The sequence below is a fragment of the Psammomys obesus genome, unplaced genomic scaffold (genome assembly GCF_907164565.1).
Source record: "Psammomys obesus unplaced genomic scaffold, mPsaObe1.curated_primary_1811, whole genome shotgun sequence".
Classification (NCBI taxonomy): Eukaryota; Metazoa; Chordata; class Mammalia; order Rodentia; family Muridae; genus Psammomys; species Psammomys obesus.
In genome coordinates, this window is record NW_026591086.1 from 14,302,638 (window position 1) to 14,327,506 (window position 24,869).

The following is a 24,869-nucleotide window of genomic DNA, read 5'->3' on the forward strand; positions in this document are numbered from 1 at the left end:
GTGTGTGTGTGTGTGTGTGTGTGTGTGTGTGTGTGTGTGTGTGTGTGCTATGTATGTGTACTCTTTACAAGCATGCAGGAGCTTGCAGAATCCAAAAGTGGTATCAGAACTTATAGAACTAGAGTTACAGACAGTTGCTAACTGCCATGTGGGTGCTGGTAATATTAACCTCCCCCGCCCCCACCCCCGCAATCCACTACAAACACATTAAGTGCTCTTAAACCTCTGGCCTATTTCTTCAGGCCCCAAGGTTTGATTTTTTAGATCTTACTATCTTATGATATGAATGGTCTCATCAATGTCATTTAACTCTTGGTAGACCGACCTGATAACAATGCAAGGGAGAGCTGTTTTTTCACATGTAAAGCTCCTTTGTACTTAGAAAATGTCTTGAAAAGTAGTAATTCTCACCTAAGATATAATCAGCTGGGCTCTGAAAACAGGCAAAGCGTGCCACTGGTATGATAGAAAGTCCCTGGGAAACCTGGTTGAAGGTGCAGAGACAAGCCCGATGAGCTGGCCACAGTCCTTGGAACTCACAAAAAGGTGGGAGGAGAGAATTAACTCCTGAAAATCGTCCTCTGACTTTCACATGCATCCCAAGACTCAAGCACACCAGCACACCACATACATAGTGCGCACCATACCTGTGAGTGTCACACACACACACACACACACAATAAATACACATTTTAAAGGTTAAAATAACACACCCTGGTCCTGATCCTGCCTTTGTAACCAATGTCACATGTTCTTGCACTGGCCACATGTGTCTTTTGGGTAGCAATTTCTTTGTTTTGAAATGAATGCTAAATGACTGTGTGAATTGTATTTTAAATATGTATTTAAAATTGTTTTAAAAAGCATTTGCTGGAGAGATGGCTCCGTGGCTAAGAGTACTGGATGTCCTTCCAGAGGACCCAGGTTCAGCTCTCACATGGCAGCTCGGAACTGTCTATAACTCCAGCTCCAGGGAACCAGATACCCTCCCTCAGACACACATGCAGGCAGAACACCAATGCCCATAAGATAAAAATAAATATATCGTTAAAGAAAAACTTACTCCTTTAAAAATAAAATACCAACCATTTCCAGTGGCATTACGGTCTCCTTAAGGATCTCTTTGAGGGTAAACGTAGGCAGCTTGCAGCCCAGGATGCTATTAATTTAGTGGTAATGCTGCCTATTTTTACGTGTGGCTCCTCTGATCGAGTGGATGCCTTTATGCCCTGTGTACATTTTGGGAGATATGAAAACTCTTCCTGGAGTCACCGAGGTAATTGTGAGAACCTTTTGCACATAAGCAGGACTGTTTCAGTATGGAGGGCCCAAATGCAATTGCTTCCCCTGCAAATGGCATGTGTGCACTTGGCTAGGCACTGCGTGCTTTCTCGCAGTGTGAGTGAGAAACAAGAGCCAACAACAAAAGCACGTAGCTGCCTATAATGCGCTTTCTGATTGTCCATCGCCCTGCATGTTTTTAAACCCCCGACTTTTCATTATTTGCAGGAACTAACAGTTTGCAAAGCCAGAGGCCAAAGCAGGACTGAATCCCAAAGGAGGCATCAAAACAAGGGTGTCGAGGCACTGTAAGTGAGCCGGTTCCCGAGAAGCAGTGAGTATCTCAAGCCACAGAGACAAGAGCTTCAGCCAAGGGTCCGGCCCAGGCTGCCGTAAGCGCTGCGCTTCCCTGTTTCCATCCTTTTGTGTGAGCATTAGTGTTGGGGTTCAGACCCCAGACACAGACCTGGGAAAACTGCTGAGGTGCCTTTTAACCATAACGAGCCTGGCCTCCAGGTTCTCCCAGCATCCCTCAGTCCCTACCTGTTACAGGGCAAGGCTGGCATATCCCGCCCTCAACCCTGACCTTTCCAGCCCAGGGCCTGGTCTTGCCTTCCCCTAGAGGTTCTTCATTATATAGTCCAGACATTTTTTTTTTTAAATTTCCTTCTCATTTCCTCTTTTCTCTGCTCGAACACTTTCTATCTCTGCCTCCACCCCTCATGGTGACTTCCCTGTCCCCACCTATGAGGTCAGTGAGACCACCCAAGAGTTCCCCCCCCCAATAAACCTGCCTTATGCTGTAATTTGGCTTGAACTGGCTCATTTCATCAGCGGAGAATACCTATCAAATAGAGTAATGGTGACCCTGCATTCGTTGTACCTGTGATGTCATGGCATAGACTACTCTCTGTTTACCGGCTTAGCACGGTTGTTGCAGGAGGAGCCATCCAGTCCTACATCAAACAGTGGTCCTTACATTCAGCTGTGTTGCCATCGTTTGTCTTCCTTACCCCGTGGTGAGCCTCACACCCACGTGTAAGCACCAGTGATGTCACTAGGTTGCCCGAGACTGCCCACATCTTCTCATTTATTTCAATACCATTCAGTGCCCCTTTCTACCCGCCACAGACTATCATAGGCTCCAGAATTAACCTCTCTTCCTGGGTGTTACAAAGTGCCTAGATTTTTTGATGATGATGATGATGATGGCAGGGGTAGTGGTGATGGTTTGAATGATTAAATCAGGTCAAAATCGTATCCCTAAACTAATTTAGGACAAAGTTTCTGTGGCTGACAGAGCTCCTCCCTTTAACTAAGGGTTTGTCTCTACTCTAAATCTGAGTCTTCAAGATCATTTGGCTGAGGCATTATTTATGTATTCACTAGCTTAGCAGAATACTGAAACCCTAGTCTTATATTGATGTGTATAATGTCTGATGGATCTTGTCCATGGGTTGGTCCTTCTAGCTAGGAGGAAAGTAATATATCAACTTTATCTTGTATATACTATTTATTCCCAGAAGTGGCCATGATCTTACATGGACTGACCGATCCTGTAGGCAGCAACAATTTCAGTAGATGGATGGGGGAGGGCAGTTACAGAGATGAGAGAAAGACAGAAAGAGGGCAAAGGGCAGCCAGAGCTTAACCTTAACCTCTTCTGGCCCTGAGAGTCCGTGTAAATTAGAAAGAGAAGAGGCTGGAAGAAGGGCAAAAGGGAAGGGAAGAAGGCTTTTTGAATACAGGAAAAGCCTCCAGGCTAATAAATATGTTATGATGTGTTGTTTAGCTCCTAGACTAGAGGTGAGCCCTTTTCCATGGCTGCTGGGAGTTTCAAAAATGAGTCAGCTTGCGGCCTCCCTTGTATGCCCCCTTAGGGACATCAGGGGAGTCTCCCTCTGCAAGACCGAGGCTATCAATAAATACTTCCGCATTTTCTTTTTAAGCTTTTGCATCCCTAAGTCAGAACCCTCAAAGAGGGTTGGTGAGAGATCAGAAGTCTGCCAGAATGACTGCTGAAGAATCTTGGCTTATCCTGGAGAGAGTGGAAAGGTTCAAGCATCAGGGCAAAGGGTAGAGACAAAGATAGGGACAAGCCACCCAGACAGGTCAGGAAGACACTAAAATACAAGGAGGCTCAAAGTGAAACCTAGTTTCAGAAACCCTGCTTTTTGAGTGTGTGTGTGTATATATATAAAGAATTGAAATGCCCTGAGCTTATTGAGTGTCATTTATAGAAGGCACTGGAAATGCCTTCCTTCTACAGCCTAGGGCCATCTGTGCTGGCCACACTCCCCTGCTCTGCCTGAGGTAGCCATGAAAGGACACAGTGTAAGGAATCAACAGGAGGTTAAAGCAGCAACTGTGCCATCGGGACATTGGGTGCAATTGAAATTGCTATAAAAGTGCTGGGTGCTCTTCTGCTTTACGGTCTCCGTATCATCAAATGCAGTCATCAGGGATCGCAGCTTCCTAAATCTGACTTCACTGCAATGTACCTTTTAAGATAAAAGTGGCGCGGGTATATAAAAATGTTTCATATCTTTGAAATATCTGTAGCATTATGGAGCAAGCATGCCATGTCATTGTGAGAAGACAAATAAACCCCCTAGCTTAATAGTTCCTTCCTGAAGTCTCAAAACTGGCCACTGCCAGCCATATTCTTTTTAGGAGAGAGCACTTGGAGCAGGATTTGAGAAGGCCTTTCTTGAAGAGATAAGTGAAGATAAGTGAAGATAAGGTGGCCAGGTAGGTAAAGGTGTTTGCCATTTAGCCTGGCAGCCTGAGTTTGATTCCAGGGACACACATGGTAGAAGGAGGGAGCCAGTTCCTTGCTATTTGAGCTCCTTGTGTTCACCATGACACTCATACCCACAAACACAATCATGCATGTCCACACACAGTAATAACTGAGTAAGGTGAATAAAACCTTTCTTGTCGATGATGATTCAGGGATCCTACAGATGTTCCTGGAATACAACAGAACACACCAGGAGCCTCCTCTCTAACCATTAGGGATTACTCACGATCAAACTCACAAGAAATCAGGAGCCGTATTTTGTGATACGATAGCCTTGCCTGACTAGCACAAACTGGTGGTTTAAAGTACTGTTGTGATGTCACAGAAGGTTTATTGAACTACGATAATTAACTCTCTTAGGGCAAATCCTCTGCCATATGCATGTGTCCTGAAAAGAGCTGTTAGAAGGTTTTAAGGAAGAAGTTATCTTAAGCGTCATCAAATGTGCGATTGTGGGAAAGGCACTCCACATCCCGGAAACTCTGTTTCTCATGTACTTGTGGCAGCTAACTGAGATGCATGTATAGTCCTGTCCAACCTCAGGAGTTAGGTGGACGTTGTCTACGCTGGGGTAGAAGGCAACAAAAGCTGTGTAAGCAGAACCTGTCTCTTTGCACACTAGGACCTGCCTAGTCCGGTCCTCCCAGAGCTGGAGTTGGGTGCTTAGTTGCTTTTGGATGACTCTTATTTGTGGACAACACATTCAACAGCGTGCCTTATACCCTGACCCTTAGATCAGTGCTAGTCTCTCCTGAAACCAGAAGACAAGATGTAACTGTGGGCTTCAGGGCAGCCTAAAGACCTTGGTTACTAGAGTTCAAGCTGCCATGGTGGTCCTGAAGCCTGCCATTCTGGAACTGGGTTATTGTGGCAAGACATCATTTATATTGGAGACTGAGGAGGCCCAGTGCACATATACAAGTGCAGAAGCCTTCTGAGAGGCTTAGAACACATACAAACACGCACACACACACACACACACACACACACACACACACACGCACGCACACACACACGCACACACACGGAAGAGCCTTCTCTAAATATACTTTTACAGCCAGGGTATTTATAGTAACTGTAAATTTTGGTTATGCTAAAAATAAAACATCATCCAGAAAGTCATTTATTGCTGTCCCCAGGCTGTTTTTGCATTAAATGTCTTTGATCATAATGGAGGCAAAACTTCTGTTTTGGTGAAGTGGGGAGATAGACTAGAGATACAGATGAAACTAGTAATAATAATTACAGTTTATTTTACTAGCCTTGGGGTTAAAAACAAGGACCAGTCCTTTTAATGGATTGCTCGACCACATGCTAGCACTCAATATGCTGCTATTCTTGTCTGTGTTTGGGCCTTAATGGCTAGCTAAAAATACATTGTCAGTTGGTGAATTTTCAAATTGCTGCCAATCCATCATTTATAGAGTTGCACTGTCACATTGCAGATCACTGGGAAGCCCTGGAAACCTCAGGGCTAAGACCATCTTTGTTGTATTATCAGAAGTTTGCTTTTTTGTTGTTGTTTTAATTTAAGTCACTGATGTTTCGACATGAAATAATTAATGTAAACTCTATAGTCATTCCGTTTTCTGTTAAGTTGATTGTAAAAGAGGCAGCTGTTTGAGTGTGGCAGTACAGGCTGGTAATCCAAGCCCTTGAGAGAGGCATGCAAGAGGATCACATGTTTAAGAATCATTTTTGACAACATAAAGAGTTCAAGGCAAGCCTGGGCCACATGGGACACTGCCTCAGAATAAAAACAAACAGATCCACTTCAGAGCGTAGCGTAATGAAGAGATGCAGAAAGGTTCTCGTAATTTAAGTACCTCGGCCCACCCATACCCTCACACATTACCCCTTGAGTGTCTCAGTTAAGTCTCCCCATAACTTACCCCTTCATCTTTCTGTCACTTAGAATTAGGATTCTGTGACTGGAAACTTGAATAACCCTAATGATGGCTTCAGTTCAGGAATAGGGAGGAGCTAGGTATCGTTTTACTTGTAAGATATTCTGTTAAGTTTTCACTTAAGAAAAAATGATATATTCTTCATAATTGGCTCCCTCTGAAAGAGAAGAGCCTTCTCTCTAATGCGTTCAAATGATCAGAAGTTTCAGTCAGTTCCAAAGCGACTGTCTTATTTCCAAACCGATTTTGTATCTGTTATATTCAAAAGATGAAAGGAACGTTTAGCCACGTATAGAAAACCATGGCCTTTCTGTAATAGGTTTATTTGGCTTTTGTGATTCTCTAGCCTGTCTTTTAGAGAAAACAGACCACAATACATGCAGAGAAGGGAAATAATTACAGTTTAGGGGCTCCACCTGCCTCAGGCAATGGCACAGAAGGTCGGGGCTGATCTCTGTCTCCTGGGGTCCACAGCCATGTCTTGTTATTGGCAGAGCCTCCCTCTTTCTGAGCCACCTTTCTGGAGCTTAGCTCTTGGCCCTGGTACGGGCTGTGTGCGCCTCTTCAGTGACATGGGTAGCTCAGCAGCTATGGTTAGCAATACCTGATCACAGTTGTTAACTCAAAGGAGTCAGTTCAAATAGTAAAACTTCCTGAGTTTCCTATAAGCCGGATTTCCAGACAGAAGTATTCCTCTGGGCCTGTGCGAATGAAATGCACCACAATTGCACCTCCATTTATCTTATCTGGTGATTACTTAGGAAGTTCACTTTCAGATCTTTCTCTTTGATGTCTTTGACGACTTTATCAGTTCCCTTTTTCAAACAAAGATAACTTTTATCTTCACATCATTAATGAATATATTTAAAGTTTGCTTTCCTTGTCATTTACTGACATGCGGTAAGTTACTATGTTCTTCTACAGGGCTCCTTGGGTTTTGAGAAATCATTTCATTTCCACGCTTTTGTCTTTGTTTGTCTTCTATTAGGGAAACCAGAGAAGATACAGATTTAAGAAAATGAACTTGACAAAAAATGAACAGAAAAAAACAGGTGGTGGTGGTGGTAAAATTTTTTCTCCTAGGAGTAAAACTCAGACTTCATTACTTAGTCTTATCTCCCTGTCGGTGGACAGGCCTTGGCATTCTCAGAGACATCAGCTGTCATCAGTTCTGAGGCAGGAAGACCCGCCAGGCTGATTCTTCTATGATTTTATGCTTGGCTGAGCCAGCTTATCCAACAATGCTGCAGGCATTGTGGGAACAATAAGCCTCAACAGACTCAAGGGGTGGCATTGACAGCTTAGATAGGAAGTGGGCAGTGGAGTCCTGCCTGTGTCAGCTGGTTAGAAGGCAGGGACTTCCAGGGAATCCCCACTGGCAATGGGACCCAGCAAACCAGTGCCAGAGATGCATGAGGAAGAGGAGTTTATGTTGTTTTATTGACTTATTTCTGGGTTTGTTTCTTTCTGTTAAAGCCATCGAGATGGTAAAGGATAAGTATGAATGTAAATGAGAGCTCTTTTGTTTTGTGCAGTTGGATTATTTAGAACAAATTGTCTTTTTTTTTTTTCTTTCCAATGAACCACAAATAATGAGAAAGCAGAGACTGAGGATACGCAGAACATCTATACTGCTGTCAAAGTTCCTGGGTGTGGGTCTTTAGAAGGTTGTCAAGCTGAAGGCATACAGGAAGGACATTGGTTTGCTTGAAGTCCCTTCTAAACATTTCCCTTGCAGTGAGAGTGACATAAAATAGCCTTCTATACCCATAAGCCCCTGGGGGATGTGGTCCCTGCTGCTTACTGGTAACCTGGCGCCTAAAACATGTAGGCAGAGCTTAACCTCCACCCGCTGCCTAGGCCACTCCTGACAAGAATGAGGGTTTGTCCGGTCCTTCTGACGCTTCCTTCCCAGGCTGAGCGGTACTGTCCTGAGAGGCCTCCTCTAAACCCACCCCAGAAGGCCCGCTCCCCATAAACATCGGCCTCATGCTGCAATCTTTGCTGTACTGCTGGCGGTTGTGGTTGCTGTTGTAGTGTTCTTTTTGTTTGTTTTGGTTTGATGCCGGGTGTTTGTTTTGTTTGCTTGTGTGTTTTGTTTCTTCCAGCCAGAATGCCTGTTCTATGAGGGCAGAGAACTTACCCACCACTGGATTCCCATGAGCTCAGCATTAACTCACATACTACAGGGTCTCTGTTAGTACCGAACACTGGAACTTTCTAGGCCTGTGTACATGAGCATCCAGCACCTTATGTGTCATATAAACAAAAGGTTTTCTTGCCCCCTGTCACATAAGAGAAATTTTTAGCCTATCAAGATAGCAGGGTGTGCAACCAGGATCTGCTTAGTCCCCTGGGAATGGGCAGAGAAGGAGGAAAGTTCCCAGTCGGTAGTCTGCTACAGTTATGGATGAGAGTGAGGAGTTGGATTTGGAGGATATGGGGGTAGGGGTGGGGGAAGAGTGAAGACCTGGAGCTTCCCTACCCACTTTCCTGGCCTTGCTGCTTCTCTGGCTGGCATGACTAGCAGGCTCCCGGTTGGAGGCTGAAACAAAGGGATGAAGAGGTGAGGGAGGCTGTGGGAGATCTATGTGAACTTCTGGAGATGGGGCCAGTGAGGAAGAGGAAGCCACACAAGCTTGTCTGCTGCAGAGCTGGGGTGCAGCATGGAGACTGGATATGGTTACTCGCCTCTTCCCAGTACCTCCAAGGATTCCTGGAGCTCAGCCAAGGTGGCTGCCTTTACTGAGTGACGTGGAAGGGGGAAAATGCACAATTGGACATCTATCGTGTGTGTGTAGAGGAGATGTGAACAGCATCCTCTTCCATTCCCAGGGAACCTGTGCCGTGCCACACAGCATAGACATAGAAGACACCAACAGGTCCTCCAGAGTTCCCTGCCTTTCTCTGTCTGTGCCTTCAACTGTTGTTCATTCATTCATTCACTTTCTGGAAAGTAGGAGGGGAAGCTGGCTCACAGGATATTACTGTTCGTGTGGCCTCTCTCAGGAGCCTCAGGTCCCAGGTGTTGTTTAGGATCCTACCCCTTCCCCACTACTCATCTGGGCTTCCTGTGTATGCCGTGAGAAAGGAGGCGAAAGCATCACAGATTAGCTTCATGTGATTGTTTAACTGTAGGATAGTCAGCAAATGGCCACCCTAGGTCATCTGGAAAAGGTACTGGCAGACAATTGCATTTTCATTCGTACCTTGAAGATGGTGTGATGGGAAAACTCAAGTGGCTTCATACACTTTGGGATCCTTTTGGGATGGCGCTCATCCCACTCAAGTACAGATAGCCTGTCTCAGCTATGGTCTCACTTTGTGTTATTGCTGTCTGGAATTGCTTTGAGATGGCAGAGAGATGTTCAGAGGGTGAGTCTTACTTCCCCTGCATCCAGTGCTACTGCTGGTGAGTGTGGGGACACTGGAGAGGTGACATTGGAGGTCACCTAAGGGGGGTGGCTACGGATTTAGTGGATAGACCAATGCGTCGTCATGGTGGGGTGGTGTTTCTACACTGATGGGAGGAGAAGAAATATTTTTTAAAGAGACTCAATTACTGGCTCTACTTAAGCTGGCTCACCATCTTGTTTCAGACCCAAACAACTGTTCTTTCTTATCACTGAGTTCTTTCCTTTGAAGATAAGCAAGCACGTCTTTCCTTCCCTGGGCTCCGCTTGACCAGCAGGTACTTTCAATTATTAGATTCTTCCCAGAGCCGAGGAACACACATTACAGTCCTGCCTGGTAAGGTGACACTTACTGGATGAAGCTTGACTTTTGTCCCAGCAGTAGCTGGATCACGCGGGAGTTATGTAGTTGTTACTGTGCTGTGGCTTTACTCCCAATGTTTAGCAAGCTCCTCAGAGCCTAGTGATTGGGCTTACAGTTCTTTCGGCAATAAGTTCCTGGTGTTGATTTCTGTCAGCTTTTATCAAGCAGTATCTGTGGACATGACCATGCTTTGGCCCCGAGGGGAAGAAAATAGACGAACAATGGTCTTCAGGTCCGTGAAGGTTGCTTGGTTAGATGTTTAGAGACCAAGAAACAGTTGCATACACAGTCTCTCATTTTATCAGAATTTAAAAAACCAAATGCCTAACTTCTGCCCACATTTGGCACAGATCATCTTTTTGCAACAACTACAGCCGGGGCGACAAGGTTAACATTAATTTTCAGGGAAAGAAACTGAGGCTCAGGGCAGATGAATAACTCCCCAGGTCCACAGAACTGGGGGATTAATCCCGTGTGCTGTTCTCTTGTTTTCTGGTTCAACAGTGATTTAGATGGGAATGCATTTCCAAGCAGAGTCACCTCAGCTGCTAATTGGTAATGTCATCTATGGAAGAGATGAAGGAGAGAGATGACCTTGACAGTCTTTAAAGGGACGCCCGTGGCTAAGGGAAGTGAAAACTGTTGAACAGGATCAGTGTGAAGTGTAGGAGATAAGTGGGAATTTCTGGGTGGTCAGAATCAACTTTTTTTTCCCCTCTGCTCTATTTTTAGTAATAAAAAAGTGAAAAGAAAAATCTGTGCTTTGTAACGGAGATAAAAATACAAGCAATAAGAGGACCAAAAGGTCTGTGGTATAACAGTCCTTCCTGTTGATAGGAGGGGTTCAGGGGGACTAAATTCTGTACCTTGGTGAATCTGGACCGTGAACCATGTTGTGTAAGCATTTTATAGGGAACTCAATGCCCACACCGGCATATTCCTAAACAATATGCTAATGTTGCATAATTAATTAACCCCCAGTTATCTCCTGCTTTCTCTTCATGCCCAGGAGAACCACCCTGAAGGCAGGCAGCAGACACTGCAACTCTGCCTCTCCCAGTGCCCCCCTTTCCTCCCATATTTCCATATCCAACACTCGGGCATCTTCCCCTCTGCTGGAGACTGAATCTTCCCCCCACCCCCAAAATCACCTGCTGACACCCTAAGCACCAAAGCCATGGTTCTGGGAGGCAGAACTTTGAGGTGTGGTTTAGTCACGAGAGAAGAGTCCTCACAAACAGGAAAGAGTCCCAAGGGCAACCTCTTCCTCACTCTGCTGTGAGAGGACACAGCCAGAGGTCAGCTGTCTGTGAGCCAGGAAGCACCCCCTCACCATTGCCAGCGCCTTGACTTTGGCCTTCACAGCCCTTGTTTACAAGTCCATGGTGTGGTGATTTGGCAACCAGAGTGCACCCAGACTCCCGTGACTTAAATCCCAAAGACCTTTGGCACATCTACCACTTCATTTTGTAGCCGAGAGATGTATGCCGTTTGCCACTGTTGCTGCGCAGTTTCCTGAGGTGCTGAGGGAGTTTCCACAGACAAAGGAACTCTTCTCTCTTCTGGGGAGATGCTTTTTGACATAATTTTTATAACTGGATGGAGAAAGAAAAACTTTCATTGTGACTCAGCGGCCTTCTAATTCCATCAGAAAGTTTTCCTTTTATATTTTGGAGCTCAAAATTTGAAAGCCCAGATGCAATCCAGGCCCCATGAGTGCTTTGTGGGTTATCATATTTTCAACTGTAAATTTGGTTTTATCACAGGAATGCCTTTTTTGAAAGTGGCGGTGCCGGGCCACTCTATTAAAGAGAAACACGAAAATTATCTTTCTCCAGGATTATCTCTTTCGATTTTCTTTTTCTGTGTGTGAAAAATGCAATATAATAAAACCTTTGTGCTTTTGGTTCTTTGGAGGCAATGTCAACCTGTTCTGAGTTCAGAGGGTTTCTGACAGAATTGTGCATGATTTTCGTGGGAAGAGTAGTCTGGGGTGCACAGTTCAGCTTTGTTCAAAATTGTTTTCATTAAAATGGCGGATAAAATATTAAGGAAATATTTAGGAGGTTCAAATTATGAGAAATTTTCAAAATCTTACAAATTATCAAATATACTAAATGATAGAAATAAGACAAAATAATAAACAATAAATTTGGTAAGTATTCTAAAAGTAGTAGGTTTTACTGCAGATATAACCCTAGCATGAGCACTGCCGTTTAAGATCTTGATTAATAAAGGTCCCAGCTAGTCCTGGATCCCATCTTCTTCCTTAAGAGGGTATTGCTGGGGTCTCTCCCTCAGAGGCATACCTTTTCTGCCTGCTCTTGTTTCTCAAAGGCACTCCTTATCTCAGGTGATAGGAGGTTAGTGGAAGACTAAAACACTTTCTTATTGTCCACTCCTCTCTATCCTTACTCTCTCTAATCAGTTCTCATTGTAGCAATCTCAGTTCAGTGACAGGAATCGTGATATAGGTTGCTGGGAGAGTACTTGCCTACCACACCAGACATGGTTTGATCCCTGGTACCGAGGAAGAGAGTTCAAGGCAATCTGAGGAGGGTGCTACACTATGCACTGGGCGCTGTGTTTCTAACCAAGTCCACAGTTCCCCAGAGCACTACAGGACCCAGCTCAGAGCAGTTCTTCAACTTGCTTCTGGTCGCTTTTTCATCCCTTTAATTATCTTGACCATCTCACATGCCCAGAACCTTCCATATATCTCTGTGTGACCAATACCTTTTTTTTTTCCTTTAAAAAGGTCACGTTGGGAGACTGCATGTGTATTATTTATTTTGTGTACAACCTAAACTGCTTTTCTGAAACCGTGTTTAAGAGTTTTATGTCACAGGATTGAGGAACTATCTTCAATGGAAGCATGTTTAGTTACTTGTTTTACTAAAACCGATGTTGCCTGAGAATATCATAGTTTCCAGAGAACGTATACAGATCTCATTTAAATTTGGTTTAATCCTCCTTTGGAGATAGAAAGATGATAGACTTAAAGCCAAATATGTTAGCAATCATATAAATTGTAAGTAAATATAATACTTCAGTTAGAAAACATTATCAGACTATATAGATATTTAGTATAATCCTGCTTTCAACAGCTGCATCTAGACTTAAGTAAACCTCAAGAGTTATATCTAGAGGTAAGTAAATAATAGAAAAAAATGCAAGCACTAAGTTCTCACATATAGAAGAGTCGTAAGACTATTAACACCAATAAGGATTGAGAAAATGTCCTGTTACGGTTGGCATTTTGTAACTCTAAAAGCTTGACTTCACGTGGAAGTTAAAATAATCCACGAGCTGTACTCAATAAAATAGAGGGTACTTAAACAACAGAATGATAAAACCAAGAGGAGACATAGAAAACAGCAACGGCAGTAAGAGATCCTGATTTCTTTTTCTGATTGAGCATTTTGTAAAGTAAGCACTTTGAAAGTTTGTATAATACAATAACCTTTACTTAGGGATACAGAGACATTGAACATCCAAGTACAGAAAACTCACATCTTTTTAGTACACATGGAACATCTTTTCTTAAGCTTGGATAGCTTCTGAATGGAAATAACAAATCTGAAAGTATTTTACGGGCTGAACAACTGGATTTAAGGATGAGAGTGGTTAAAAGTTGATCGGGATTGACTCAAGCTATAAATCAGCAACACTGCTTCTGAAAGCAATAGTAAAATCTTAAGGATTCCCCCATTATAAAATCAAAATTATATTTCAAACTAATGAATTGGAAAGGAAATTGCAGTTCAACTTTTCAAATATTTTGAAATGATATAAAACTTTTGACATATAAGATGTTCAAATGCAACTAATCCCATCATCAAGGGAAATTTGTAGCTTTAAATGAATGTTAGAATGATTGAGAGCAGAAATTAATGAAATTGAGATTAAAAGAACAATGCATAGCATTAGTCAAACAAAGAGTTGGTTCTTTGTAAAAGTAAATGAATTTGGCAAACCTCTAGCCAAACTAACCAAAAGAAAAAGGAGACTCGAGGGTTAAAAATTAGACATGAAGAGGGCCTGGAGAGAGTACAATATCCACGCTTACCTTACAAAGTCAGAGGAGCAATCACAGTGTGCATCTGCCAGAGAAGCACACATGTAAGCCAGTGGAACACAGAGGACCCGCAAATAAACACACAGAGCTACAGCCGCCTACTTTTTAACAAAATTGTCAGAAACATGCATCAGAGAAAAGACAGCTTCTTTATCAAATGATCCTGGGAAAACGTGATTTTCACATGTAGAAAAATAAAACTAAGTCCAAGGTTTCCACCTTACACGAAAATCAATTCAAAATTGATCAAAGAGCTTAAAATAAGGCCCGAAAGTTTGAAATTACCGGAGGAAAACATAAAAAAGAATACTTTAGTACAAAGGCACAAGCAAGAACTTTCTGAAACTAACTCCAGTGGCCAGGGAGTAATCCCAAGGATTTACAAAATGGGATTGTGTTACATTTAAAAGATTCTAAGAAAGGAAAGAATCAAAATATACAAAAAGGGTCTGGAGACTCAACTAACTGTAACTCCAGGTACAGGGGATCAGAAGCCTTCTTCCGGCCTCCGTGTACACCCCCCCCATACATGTGGCAGACACACCATACACATTAAAAATAAAATGTCTTTTTTTTAATTAAAGGCTTCTGTATAGCAAATGACACTATCAACAAAGTAAACCAACAGACTACAGAACTAGGAAAAATAATTTGATAACTACACACTGGACAGGATACACATACACACACACACTACACACACACACACACACACACACACACACACACACACACATCACCAAAACCCCCAAATCAGTAAATGGGCAAATGTGCTTGAGTAGATATTTTTCATTAAGAAGGAATGTAATAATAATACTTACAAATGTGTCCCACAGCTAAAAGTAATCAGGAAAAGGCAAACTAGTACGTTTTGGCTCATATGTCCAGACACAACAGGGCCGATGTATGAACCCAGAGCAGCTGTGACAGCATATCTCAGACCTCACAAATACTCAAATATCTCAAGCCACACAAAATCCCAGTATAGGAGCAGGGATATAGGCAAAAGGCCCACTCCTCGCTAAGGAGCTCTTAGTAATTGACAGCTGCTGGGAAAAGGAAAGTCAGTTTTCTTTAATGGTGTAACACCCGCTGTATCAACCACTGGCAAGGACAAACCTCATGTCTAGGGGTAACCTGTCCGCACAAATTGCACTCACTAGGTTTAAAGAGAGACAGAGAGCAAGGACATGAAACTGAGGTTCCACGAGTAAGATGATAGGGGAATGTTTGGGAAAAGTTGTCCATTGACAGATAAATGGATGAAATGATACATACACAAAGACATTTTGTGCAGCCATAAAGAAAAAAAATAAAAATATGATATTTATAGGGGAAAGGGTGCAACCGGAAATCGTGTTAAGCAAAACAAGCCAGATTCAGAAAAACAAATGCCATTTTTTTTCCTTATATGCAGGGAATTAGAACATAACGAGAGTTCATGGAAGATTTTGAAATTATCAAATACCGTTATAAACAGCATTGTCAAATAAGTGTGGTCTTTGTTTAGAAAATAATAATAATAGCAAGACTGTTTACCACTCTAGAGCTGGTAGTAGCTGGGAGAGTGGAGCCAATAAAGGAGAAAGACTAAAGTCTCGTGCAATAGCCGGCTTTGTTCCGAGCATCAGACAATTTACACTCTAAGGGTTAAGAAGAGTCACGTGAGTGAAATGTGAAATCACAAGGACAAGCCGCACATTCAGTGGAACTCAGAGGCTGAATACCTACCTGATAGGTATGTTGTGCCTCCAGCTGCATGTGCAGAATGAACTCAGAGATGCCCCATCTAGCCCTCAGAGTTCAGGCAAACTGAATGTTATCTCTCGCCTGGTTCCAGTCAGTGATAAGCAGGCATGGAAATACAGCTTGACTGTGGCTTGCCATTATGGGAAGACAGAGAAAACACTGATTTTCAGCAGTGTGCTCCACCTACTTTAATTCTGATACATTGTGTCTCATCTCGCGGAGACTTTGATAATTTAACTTGAGAGCATGTTAATTTTCAGTGAAGTATTTTGATACACTTGTCCAACTTCACAGCAGCAATGCTGAGACCTATGGGGCATGGGGGGTGGGGGACACGACAAAGTAGCTTTTATCACAGTCACCATCCTTGCTTGTAACCTCCCCCGCATTTCCCATGCTACCTCATGTTGGGGCTGAAAACACACCTTTATAGCAGTCCTTATGCAGGGTGTCTGGGCTCTAGCTCACGCTCCAGATTTCTTCCACAGGGCTCACAAGTGTTGCCCCTATACCCCGTGAGTTGTTTTGCTTGGTGAACGCTATTCACCAGCAAATGTTCCCTTTCCACTCCAGGGAAGGTCTGGTAGCTAGGTAGGAACCGTGACTGCTGACACTTTGATTACTAATCACTGATTGCCATATTGATTAGCCAGAGAAATGCCCAGGAAATCAGTAAAGCCCCCTGCCTGTGTCTGGTAGTATGCCTCCAGACATCATCGGATCCAGATCTGATCAGCACAGTGATGGTTTGGGGAGGCAGTCATAGCTTTCAGAGGGGCAAGAATGAGGTCACTGGGCACATGTCCTTGGGAGCTATATCGTGTCCTGGCCCTCTCTCTGTCCTCTCCCCGCTCTCCGGATGCCATGAGGTGAGCAGCCTCTGCCACTGCCTCGCCTCAGGCTAAAGACAAAGGACTCACCTTGACAGGGACTGAAATATCTCTGAGCTCTAAGACATCCGTTCCCCATCATTAGCTTTGCTCTGGTGTTTAGTTACTGTGACAAAAGACTAATGTCAAGATAACCATTCTTAGAGGATCCCCACCTCTGAGGCCCACAGGCTGTCGTCACCCAGGAGCACGCATTACTTGCCTCCATCACACTGACAGATGCTACTGAACAAAATGTGACTCACATGTTTGGCTTCTGGGGCCCAATCAGACTATGACTGAATCACTCTACTAGCTTAGCTGTTCACTTGCTGTAGCCTCTCTGCTTAGGAATCTGGAAACACCCCAGAGCCTTTCAGCACCCAAAGTCGACACCACACTGTTCTCAGGTCCGCTGCCTTCTTTTGTGGAAACTTGTCCATGTTTCCTGGTCACTTCTTTCCCTTCTGCTCTGTCCATGCTGTAAAGCGGTCCAAAGAGACTCTTCCTCCCCATTCTCCACACACTGCACATGCCCAGATCTACAAAGGGAGCCTCCCCTCGGTGCAAGGACAGGATGTTCCTCTCGCTGACCTCAAAAAAAAAAAAAAAAGGTGAACAGCATGCCACTGTCTACAGCTCTGTGGAAAATGCTCCCCCGTGGGCACGTGCGATGGCAAGTGACCAGAATCACAGTGCGGACATACTGAAGATGCCATTGTGTTTGAAGAGGGAAGCCGGCCACGAGGACACTTCTGTTTGTTTTTCATAATTGTGGTTAAGGAGGCATACTTTTCTTGCAGATGAGGTGGACTTAGAAAAAAAAAAAATGAAACTGCTTTCTAGATACTCCAAAAACTAATTATCTCGTATCCTTCTATGATTTGAAGCCTGTGGGCAAAATATGACATTTTTTTTATTAGATGTGAGTAAATCGGCAGTACGTTTCTCTGAAGCAAATGCTGTAAACTTTCTGTGTAAAAGGCCAGATTTCTTAAATTCAAGGCTAGTTACCTGCTTCATTAAGAAACATGAATGCAAATAAATTTTATGAAAAAAAATTATGGAAAGCAATTGGCTAGAGAGTGATTATAGAGGTTAATGTGTGTAGTAATTGGCTTGTTTAGGGTGTACCATCAAACAAGATTCACCAATCATTTCTAGTTTAAGTAAATGATACAGCATTATAGCAATTAAAATATGATTCATTTTCTACAGGGTTTCTGCATTAGCTTAAAAAAATAATCATTTGGGTTTAATCCAAATCAACAAAAAATATTCAGCATCTAAATGGAACATTTACCTTCGCAGCGCTCTTTTTCTGCTGATGAATTTGTAAAGCGGTGCGAGCTGGAACCTCCTCTCTGTACTGCCGAGCTTAAAGGATATCCTCCTAAGGTGCATACCTTCCTCCCAACACCTATTTATTTATGCCACAGGTCATAATTCTAGTGAATGTGACACTGCAGTCATTCTTACAGTCACAAATTATAATGTGTATGTGCAAATTATAACTTTCTTTCGCAGAGCAAGGAGCAGGGCTGAATGAGGTGATATTAGAAGGATAAGTAAAAGTCATTTGACACAGTAAGGAAAATAAATTATGATCAATTTCCTAACAGGGGAGATCTCTTTCTCCACACGTGATGCTTAGGTCTGCTGCATTAAGAGTCTCCAGCCGACAAATGTCAAAATGCCACAGCAAGCAGGTGGCCTGATGGATGCCCTGATCAGCATATGGCTGAAAGTTTGGCCCTGAATCTTGCATGTAGTGACATTTACCTCCTTCCCTTTCCGAAACTGGTGGGAAGTCATTCCCACTGGCATCAGCACCGTTGTTTTTTGTTCTGAGAAGGGCTGTGCTTCAAATGCCTCGGGTACCAAAGTAGCATGTGATGGACAGGCAGCAGGAACGTAGAATATGAGAGAACCCAAACAGGACCATTGCCACTTCCTGGTGAAAAAAAAAATGACATGCTGTATCTCGATGACATGAGGGATCAATCTTCTGATAGGACATTTGCTTAGTTGGGTATAACAACTAAGCAGTGAATTCTTGTACTTCTTGGTCCAAATGCCACACGAGGCTGTGGAATGTATTTAATCGTAGTGGTGGTTGTAGCAGGAGCAGCTACTCCAGTTGTTTTCTCTGTGTGTCAGGTAGTGTTTTCTCTGATGACTTTGTGGAAGAGTTGTTTCTCTGTGCCTAGACTTGAGGGAGAGGATTTAAGTTCCTTGCTCAAGGTCACACAACTGGTACTTAAACTGAGCTCAGAATCCAATAAGGAAACCTGCATAATTGCAAGTAGCTCAGGGTTTCTGTTTACATCCATGGACTCAGGTGTGTGTGTTTTGCCTTAGATGAGAGCAAGATTTGGTAACCTCTTGGCATTTTAGATGCCTGGGCACTGCAGGATGTTGAGCACCGTCTCTTTCTAACTCTCCCACACGTTTATAATGGCAATGCTAAGCCACAGATGTCTACCACAAAGATTTTCAGGAGTGAGAACATGTGGTCTGAGCAGCTCTGGACCAGAAGACCCTCCTAGGCATCTGTGCTTCCGGAGCACCACTTTCTACCAGGGCCATCCGAAACACTTGAGTTTGCCAAGAGGTTAGAAGCATCATTTCCAGCAAGCCCTGGAGGACCTAGACTGACCTTCCCCTGCATGGCAGCATCACTGTCTTCACCCTCAGGGGGTGAGGGGATTGGAGGAGCAGCATGTCCCACTTTCCCCCTTTCCTGTTTCCTGTTTCTCTGTTACTGAAGTGAAAGAAGGTTAAAAACACCAACTCTCTCAAAGCTTACCAGAATCTTTGGGTAGCATAGAAATTGTTTCCCTATTTTGAGAACATAAGAGCATAACCCCTTAGAGGTAGGCCCATGAGAAGAGTGTTACATTAGCGGGAAGAGTTTTAACCAACAGTGGCTAGTGAGAGCAGGCCTCCTCTTGATGACACAACCCTGGGCCCAAGGAACTCAGGTGACGGCCCAGGAGACTACTCCATAGCCCACTCCACTTTCAGCTGTGTGAGAATCTCTCTTGTTGAGGATCTGTGGTTAGTGCATCAAACAGAAAGATGAGTTAGATCAAGAGATAGTGTTTGACGTATGCCAGGAAGGGCCAATGTAACTTTCTGAAAGACCCTTGAAAAATCGTCAGTGAAGTTTCCCATGCTCACTCTTCATTAAAATAAAAAAAAAATCTGCCATGGAAGCTCAAGCTTTAGAAATGTTCATGGCCATACTGCCCTTTAGTTCTGCTCTATAGCATTCTGCTATGGATTCCCTAGACTGTTTAAAAGAGCGTAAGTGCCTATATAAAAAGGGAAATTTCTAAGTACTTTAGAATCCATTTTAGGAAAATAGTGTGGTTTAAAATTACTTAGGTAGGATCCCCAGAGATCACTTGAGTTTAATGAGGCTAACCATGTATATATTAATGTATTAGAAGTTAATATTAAAGAATGAGAGGGCATTTTATAGGATTTGTATATTTTAGGATTTCCTGAAGACTTAAAATTCTGATTAATCGAAAGTCAGACAATCAGATGTAAGGGAATCTCTGTTTACACATCACAGATGTATAAGGTCTTAATACAATTACCCTATTTTAACCTTGGGAAGGAAAAAAGAAATAGAGAAAAGACTGTTTTGAGTAGTATTTTGAGCTCATAGTAGCCAATGCAGGTGGCCAGGTGATAATGAGAAAGCATCAGAGTAACTGCCCCCTACGTAGGAGCCAGAGATAAGGAAAAAGATATTGAAATCCCAGAAACATGTTATTGGACTACAGAAAATAATTTGTATTCAGCAACCTCTCAACATATTGGTAAAAACCCTAGAAAGACGAGACAAATTATTGAGAAAGGAGAGAAGTAAAGAAAGAGGAGGGATGTAGTCGTGCAGTTGAGGGGACCTTCCCTGGCCTATATGTGCTCCTAGGAAGATCATCATGCCACAGAGCTGCAGCAAAGACTCATGGGATTCGGAACCTCTCACTAGACCCTTCAGGCTGTTCACAGTAGAATTTGCTCCCAAGGAGTGCATTTGCTGGAGTTAAACGAATGAAGGTATGTCAGTGAGCAGAGAGCACTGTTTGTCTCTTCCTTCTCCTTTTCCTGTTCCTCTTCCCCCTCCTCCTCCATTTCCTCCCTCTCCTCCTTCTCGTATCATCTCCCCCTCCTCTTCTTCTTTCTTCTCCCTGTCTCTGTCTCTATCCTTGTCTCTCTGTGTCTGTGTAGCACTCCCTCTCTCTCCCCTGCCCGTCTCCCTCCCTCTGTCTCTCTCCCTTGCTGTCACCCTCTCTCCCCTCCCCCCAGTTTAGATGCTACAGGGACTCATTCCCTGGCCTGAGTTGGGTTTGGGACTCCCTCTGTGACTTAGGATGTCTTCGAACATGTAGTCGTTCATCTGCCTCAGCCTCCTAGATTCTGTGATTATAGGCATGAGTCACCATGCTAAGAAAGCACACCTCTCTTATTAAAGTACAGTTATGAAAGAATATTTCCTAAACTTTTTACTTTCATAATCTCTTTGCTTTTAAAATTATTTGGAACTCCAAAGAGTGTTTGCTTATATTACTCATATGTACTGACATTGTATCAGAAATTAAAATAGATAATTTAACATACTTTGGTATTTATAAATTTGAAAGTGCCAACACTACCTGTTAACATAAAGAAGACATTGTAATTGTCTGCGAAAGCGCCAGATTGATTTCCAAAGTGGCTGTACAAGTTTACATTCCCACCAGCAATGGAGGAGGGTTCTCCTTTCTCCACATCCTCTCCAGCATGTGTTGTCACGTGAGTTTTTTATCTTGGCCATTCTGATAAGTGTAAAGTGAAATCTCAGGATCATTTTTGATTTGCATTTCCCTGATCACTAAGGATGCTGAACATTTATTTAAGTGTTTCTCTGCCATTTGGTATTCCTCTGCAGAGACTTCTGTTTAGTTTAGTACCCCATTTTTTTTTAATTGGATTACTTGATTTGTTGCTTTCTAACTTCTCGAGTTCTTTATATATTTTGGATATTAGCCCTCTGTCAGATATAGGGTTGGTGGAGATCCTTTCCCAGTCTGTAGGTTGTCATTTTGTTCTAATGACAGTATCCTTTGCTTTACAGAAACTTTTCAGTTCCACGAGGTCCCATTTATTTATTGTTGATCTTAGAGCCTGTACCGTTGCTGTTCTGTTCAGGAAGTCGTTTCCTGTGCCAGTGAGCTCAAGGCTCTTCCCCACTTTTTCTTCTAACAGGTTTAGGGTCTGGTTTTATGTTTAGGTCTTTGATCCACTTGGACTTTAGTTTTGTGCAGGGTATTGCAAACTGAACAGTTTATAAGACCAGCACTTAGTTCTCTCAGTTCTAACGGCTTTAAAGTCCATGATCCAGAAAATCATGAAATTTGCAGACAAATGGTAGGAACTACAAAAGGTCATCGTGAGTGAGGCAAAAAGACACACATGGTACATACTCACTTATAAGTGGATATTGGATATATAATATAGGATAAACATACTAAAATCTGTACACCTAAAGAAGCTAAGCAAGCAGGAGGACCCTGGGTAAGATGCTCAAACCTCATTCATAAAGGCAAACAGGATGGACATCAGACGAGGGAGAAAATAGGGAACAGGACAGGAGCCTACCACAGAGGGCCTCTGAAAGACTCTACCCATCAGGGTATCAAAACAGATGCTGAGAATCATAGCCAATCTTTGGGTAGAGTGCAGGGAATCTTAGCAAAGAAGGGGAGGTAGAAAGACCTGGAAGGGTCTGGAGCTCCAGGGTCTTTTCTGAGACTGATACTCCAAACAAGGACCATGCATGGAAATAACCTAGAACCCCTGCACAAATGTAGTCTGTGGCAGCTCAGTGTCCAAATGGGTTCCCTAGTAAGGGGAACATAGGGCTGTCTCTGACATGAACTCAGTGGCTGTCTCTTTGATCATCCCCCCAGGGGGAGGGGGCAGCCTTACCAGGCCACAGAGGAAGGCTATGAAAGACAGTCCTGACAGGCTAAGGTCAGATGGAAGGGGAAGAGATCCTCCCCTATCAGTGGACTGGGGAAGGGGCATGGGAGGAGATGAGGGAGGGAGAGAGGGTGGGATTGAGAGTGGAGGAGGGTGGGGGCTACAGCTGGGATACTAAGTGAATAAATTGTAATAAATAAAAATTATATTTAAAAAAGGAGACACTGTAACTGGGTTTTGTTTGTTTGTTTCATTTTGTTTTGTTTTGAAACAACAAAAAAAAAAATGTAAGGGGAATGGTTAGTGCAAATCTCCTTAATGTCACACTGGACTGGACTGATAGGAGGTTTTCTTTACCCATCTTCCTTATCTACCTTGACAGTACATTTCAGTTTAAGAATACAGCAAAAATCCAGCCTCACAAATGAATATGGTTATAGAGGGGGAAACCTTTGCCAGCCTTTTCAGATAGTTGTAGATATTGTTATCTGATATTTTACACAGAGCTCAAAAACTGCCCTGATCTTTTTAAGCCTACTGCAGCTTTACCTATGCTGCTTTACCATGTCAGCTCAAATATCAGCATGGTACAAAAAGAAGATAATGCTTTATTTTTATTATGAAAAAGGATTTGGTTTGCTAGACACTAAAAATAGATCTTAGGAACACCTAGTTGTCTGCAGGTCATAGTTTGAGAACTGGAGGTATAGGGAAACATTTTAAATTACAGAAAACCACATGGTATACTGTGACATTCTAAAGGGACAGAGGGATTATTGTCATCATTTTAAAATTGTACATTTAAATTAAAATATCTCTAATAAAAGAAAAAAACTAGAAAACAATTAAAGGTTAAACTATATAGAAAAGTCCTTTCCCCCTTAATTTTCTTTTTTTAAAATTCATTAAATAAAGCATTTTGTAACAGAGTAGAGTTGTTAATCTTTTTACCATTTAACATATAAAAATAAAGCATTTGGAAAAAAAGCTAAGGAAACTCTAATCCTTTTACCCTAAAAACATTTTTAAGTGACCATTTTTTGTACTAACTCCTTTTTGTTTTCATTTTCATGAAGTAATACAATTAATGTTTTTTCTTATTATTTCACAAGAGTCTACATGGCCTGGATTTTATATGGCCTGGAAACTTTTTTACATTATATATAAAAAATCTAAACCTCTGACTGCTGGCACAAATTCTGGGTTCTGCTGACACGAACTGGCTAATCTGCCTGGCGTTAGTTACTGCACTTCTTTCCTGTAAGGGAGCAACAGGGATTTTTCATTAGCTGAGTTTAAAGAAATGTTATCATCACATTAATACTCTAACAATTTTAGATCCTTAATTATGCTAATTTGATTTTAATGATTTAGCAAATTTCTGTTTGTTCTTAATGATGATTTAAAAATAGCCAGAGGTACTTTCAGTTTAGGCACAGTTTTGTTTAATATTATTGTTGCTGTAACCACACTCTCTTAACTTTTAATCACTCCTAAGCCGGCCTTATTCCACACACACGACTCGGGTCTAAGGGGTAAGGGCGGCTTCTTAGATCCGGGCGATGCATGAAGCGTGAACGTGAGAGAGTCCTGCTGCTTGTCATCCCGACATCTACCCATAACAATTTCATTTCTTGGCATCGCCTGCATGATGAAGGAACTTTAACGCAGGTACATCTCTATGGACTCACTCCCAGATGGATTCCCGTCTGGAGTCATAAACAGAACGAAATTAGATGACAGCGTCCTTCTTTTCCACAGTTTTGGTTCCTTTGTAGGAACATTTTTCTCCATCCGTCACAAATGAAATCCCCTAAATGTCTTGTCTACTCTGATTAGGCACTTCAGTTCTCCACAATATCTGGGTCAAGCACGTCATCACCATAGCGTCAGATGATGTATGACAACTGATGGCTGTTGTTGAAATGCTGGGAAGGTAAGATGTTTTGTTTAGCAGCTTCCCGTCTGCCCCCAAACAGCCTGTGCTCACATGCGGTGTGAAGGGCACATCCACGAGGGAGCCATCCTCACTTCAATTACTGATGCAGATGGACCCGGATTCTTAGCATCTGAACTCAGACTGCCCCGAGTTGGACAGCTTGGTGTCCAACTGTAGCAGCTGCAGATATTGTTTTTTTTGTTTTCATAGCTGTGCAAGCATTAGTTTATTGGCTTTTCAACCTGATTGGGCTCTTGAGACAGTTGGCCTGGGGTTGATCCCAGATCTTCCTTCCACTTCCAGCACCATCATTTGGGGAAGTCACTTAACCTTTTTCTGTCAATGTCTTTATCTGGAAAATGGGAATACCACTTATAAGTATTAAGTGAGTTACTGACGTTAATTCTTTGGGAAAGCATAAACACGCCATATTAATTATACAATGGCCCACACTCCTGCCTTAACCACCAAAGCTGACATGCTCCAT

The 24,869-nt window shown here is 42.8% G+C and overlaps 1 protein-coding gene across 5 annotated transcripts in view; it reads left to right on the forward strand.

The window, feature by feature from the left end:
* Positions 1-24,869, forward strand: part of Enox1 (ecto-NOX disulfide-thiol exchanger 1) — a 557,275-nt gene that overhangs the window by 223,126 nt on the left and 309,280 nt on the right. For 3 of the 5 annotated variants that reach the window (XM_055609746.1, XM_055609747.1, XM_055609748.1), the window contains one exon: positions 1,510-1,615. The exons of 1 other annotated variant lie outside the window; for it this stretch is intronic. The gene's annotated coding sequence lies outside the window, so the exon portion shown is untranslated. The remainder of the gene's footprint in view (positions 1-1,509; positions 1,616-24,869) is intronic. One more of the 5 variants, XM_055609749.1, reaches the window with a different exon arrangement.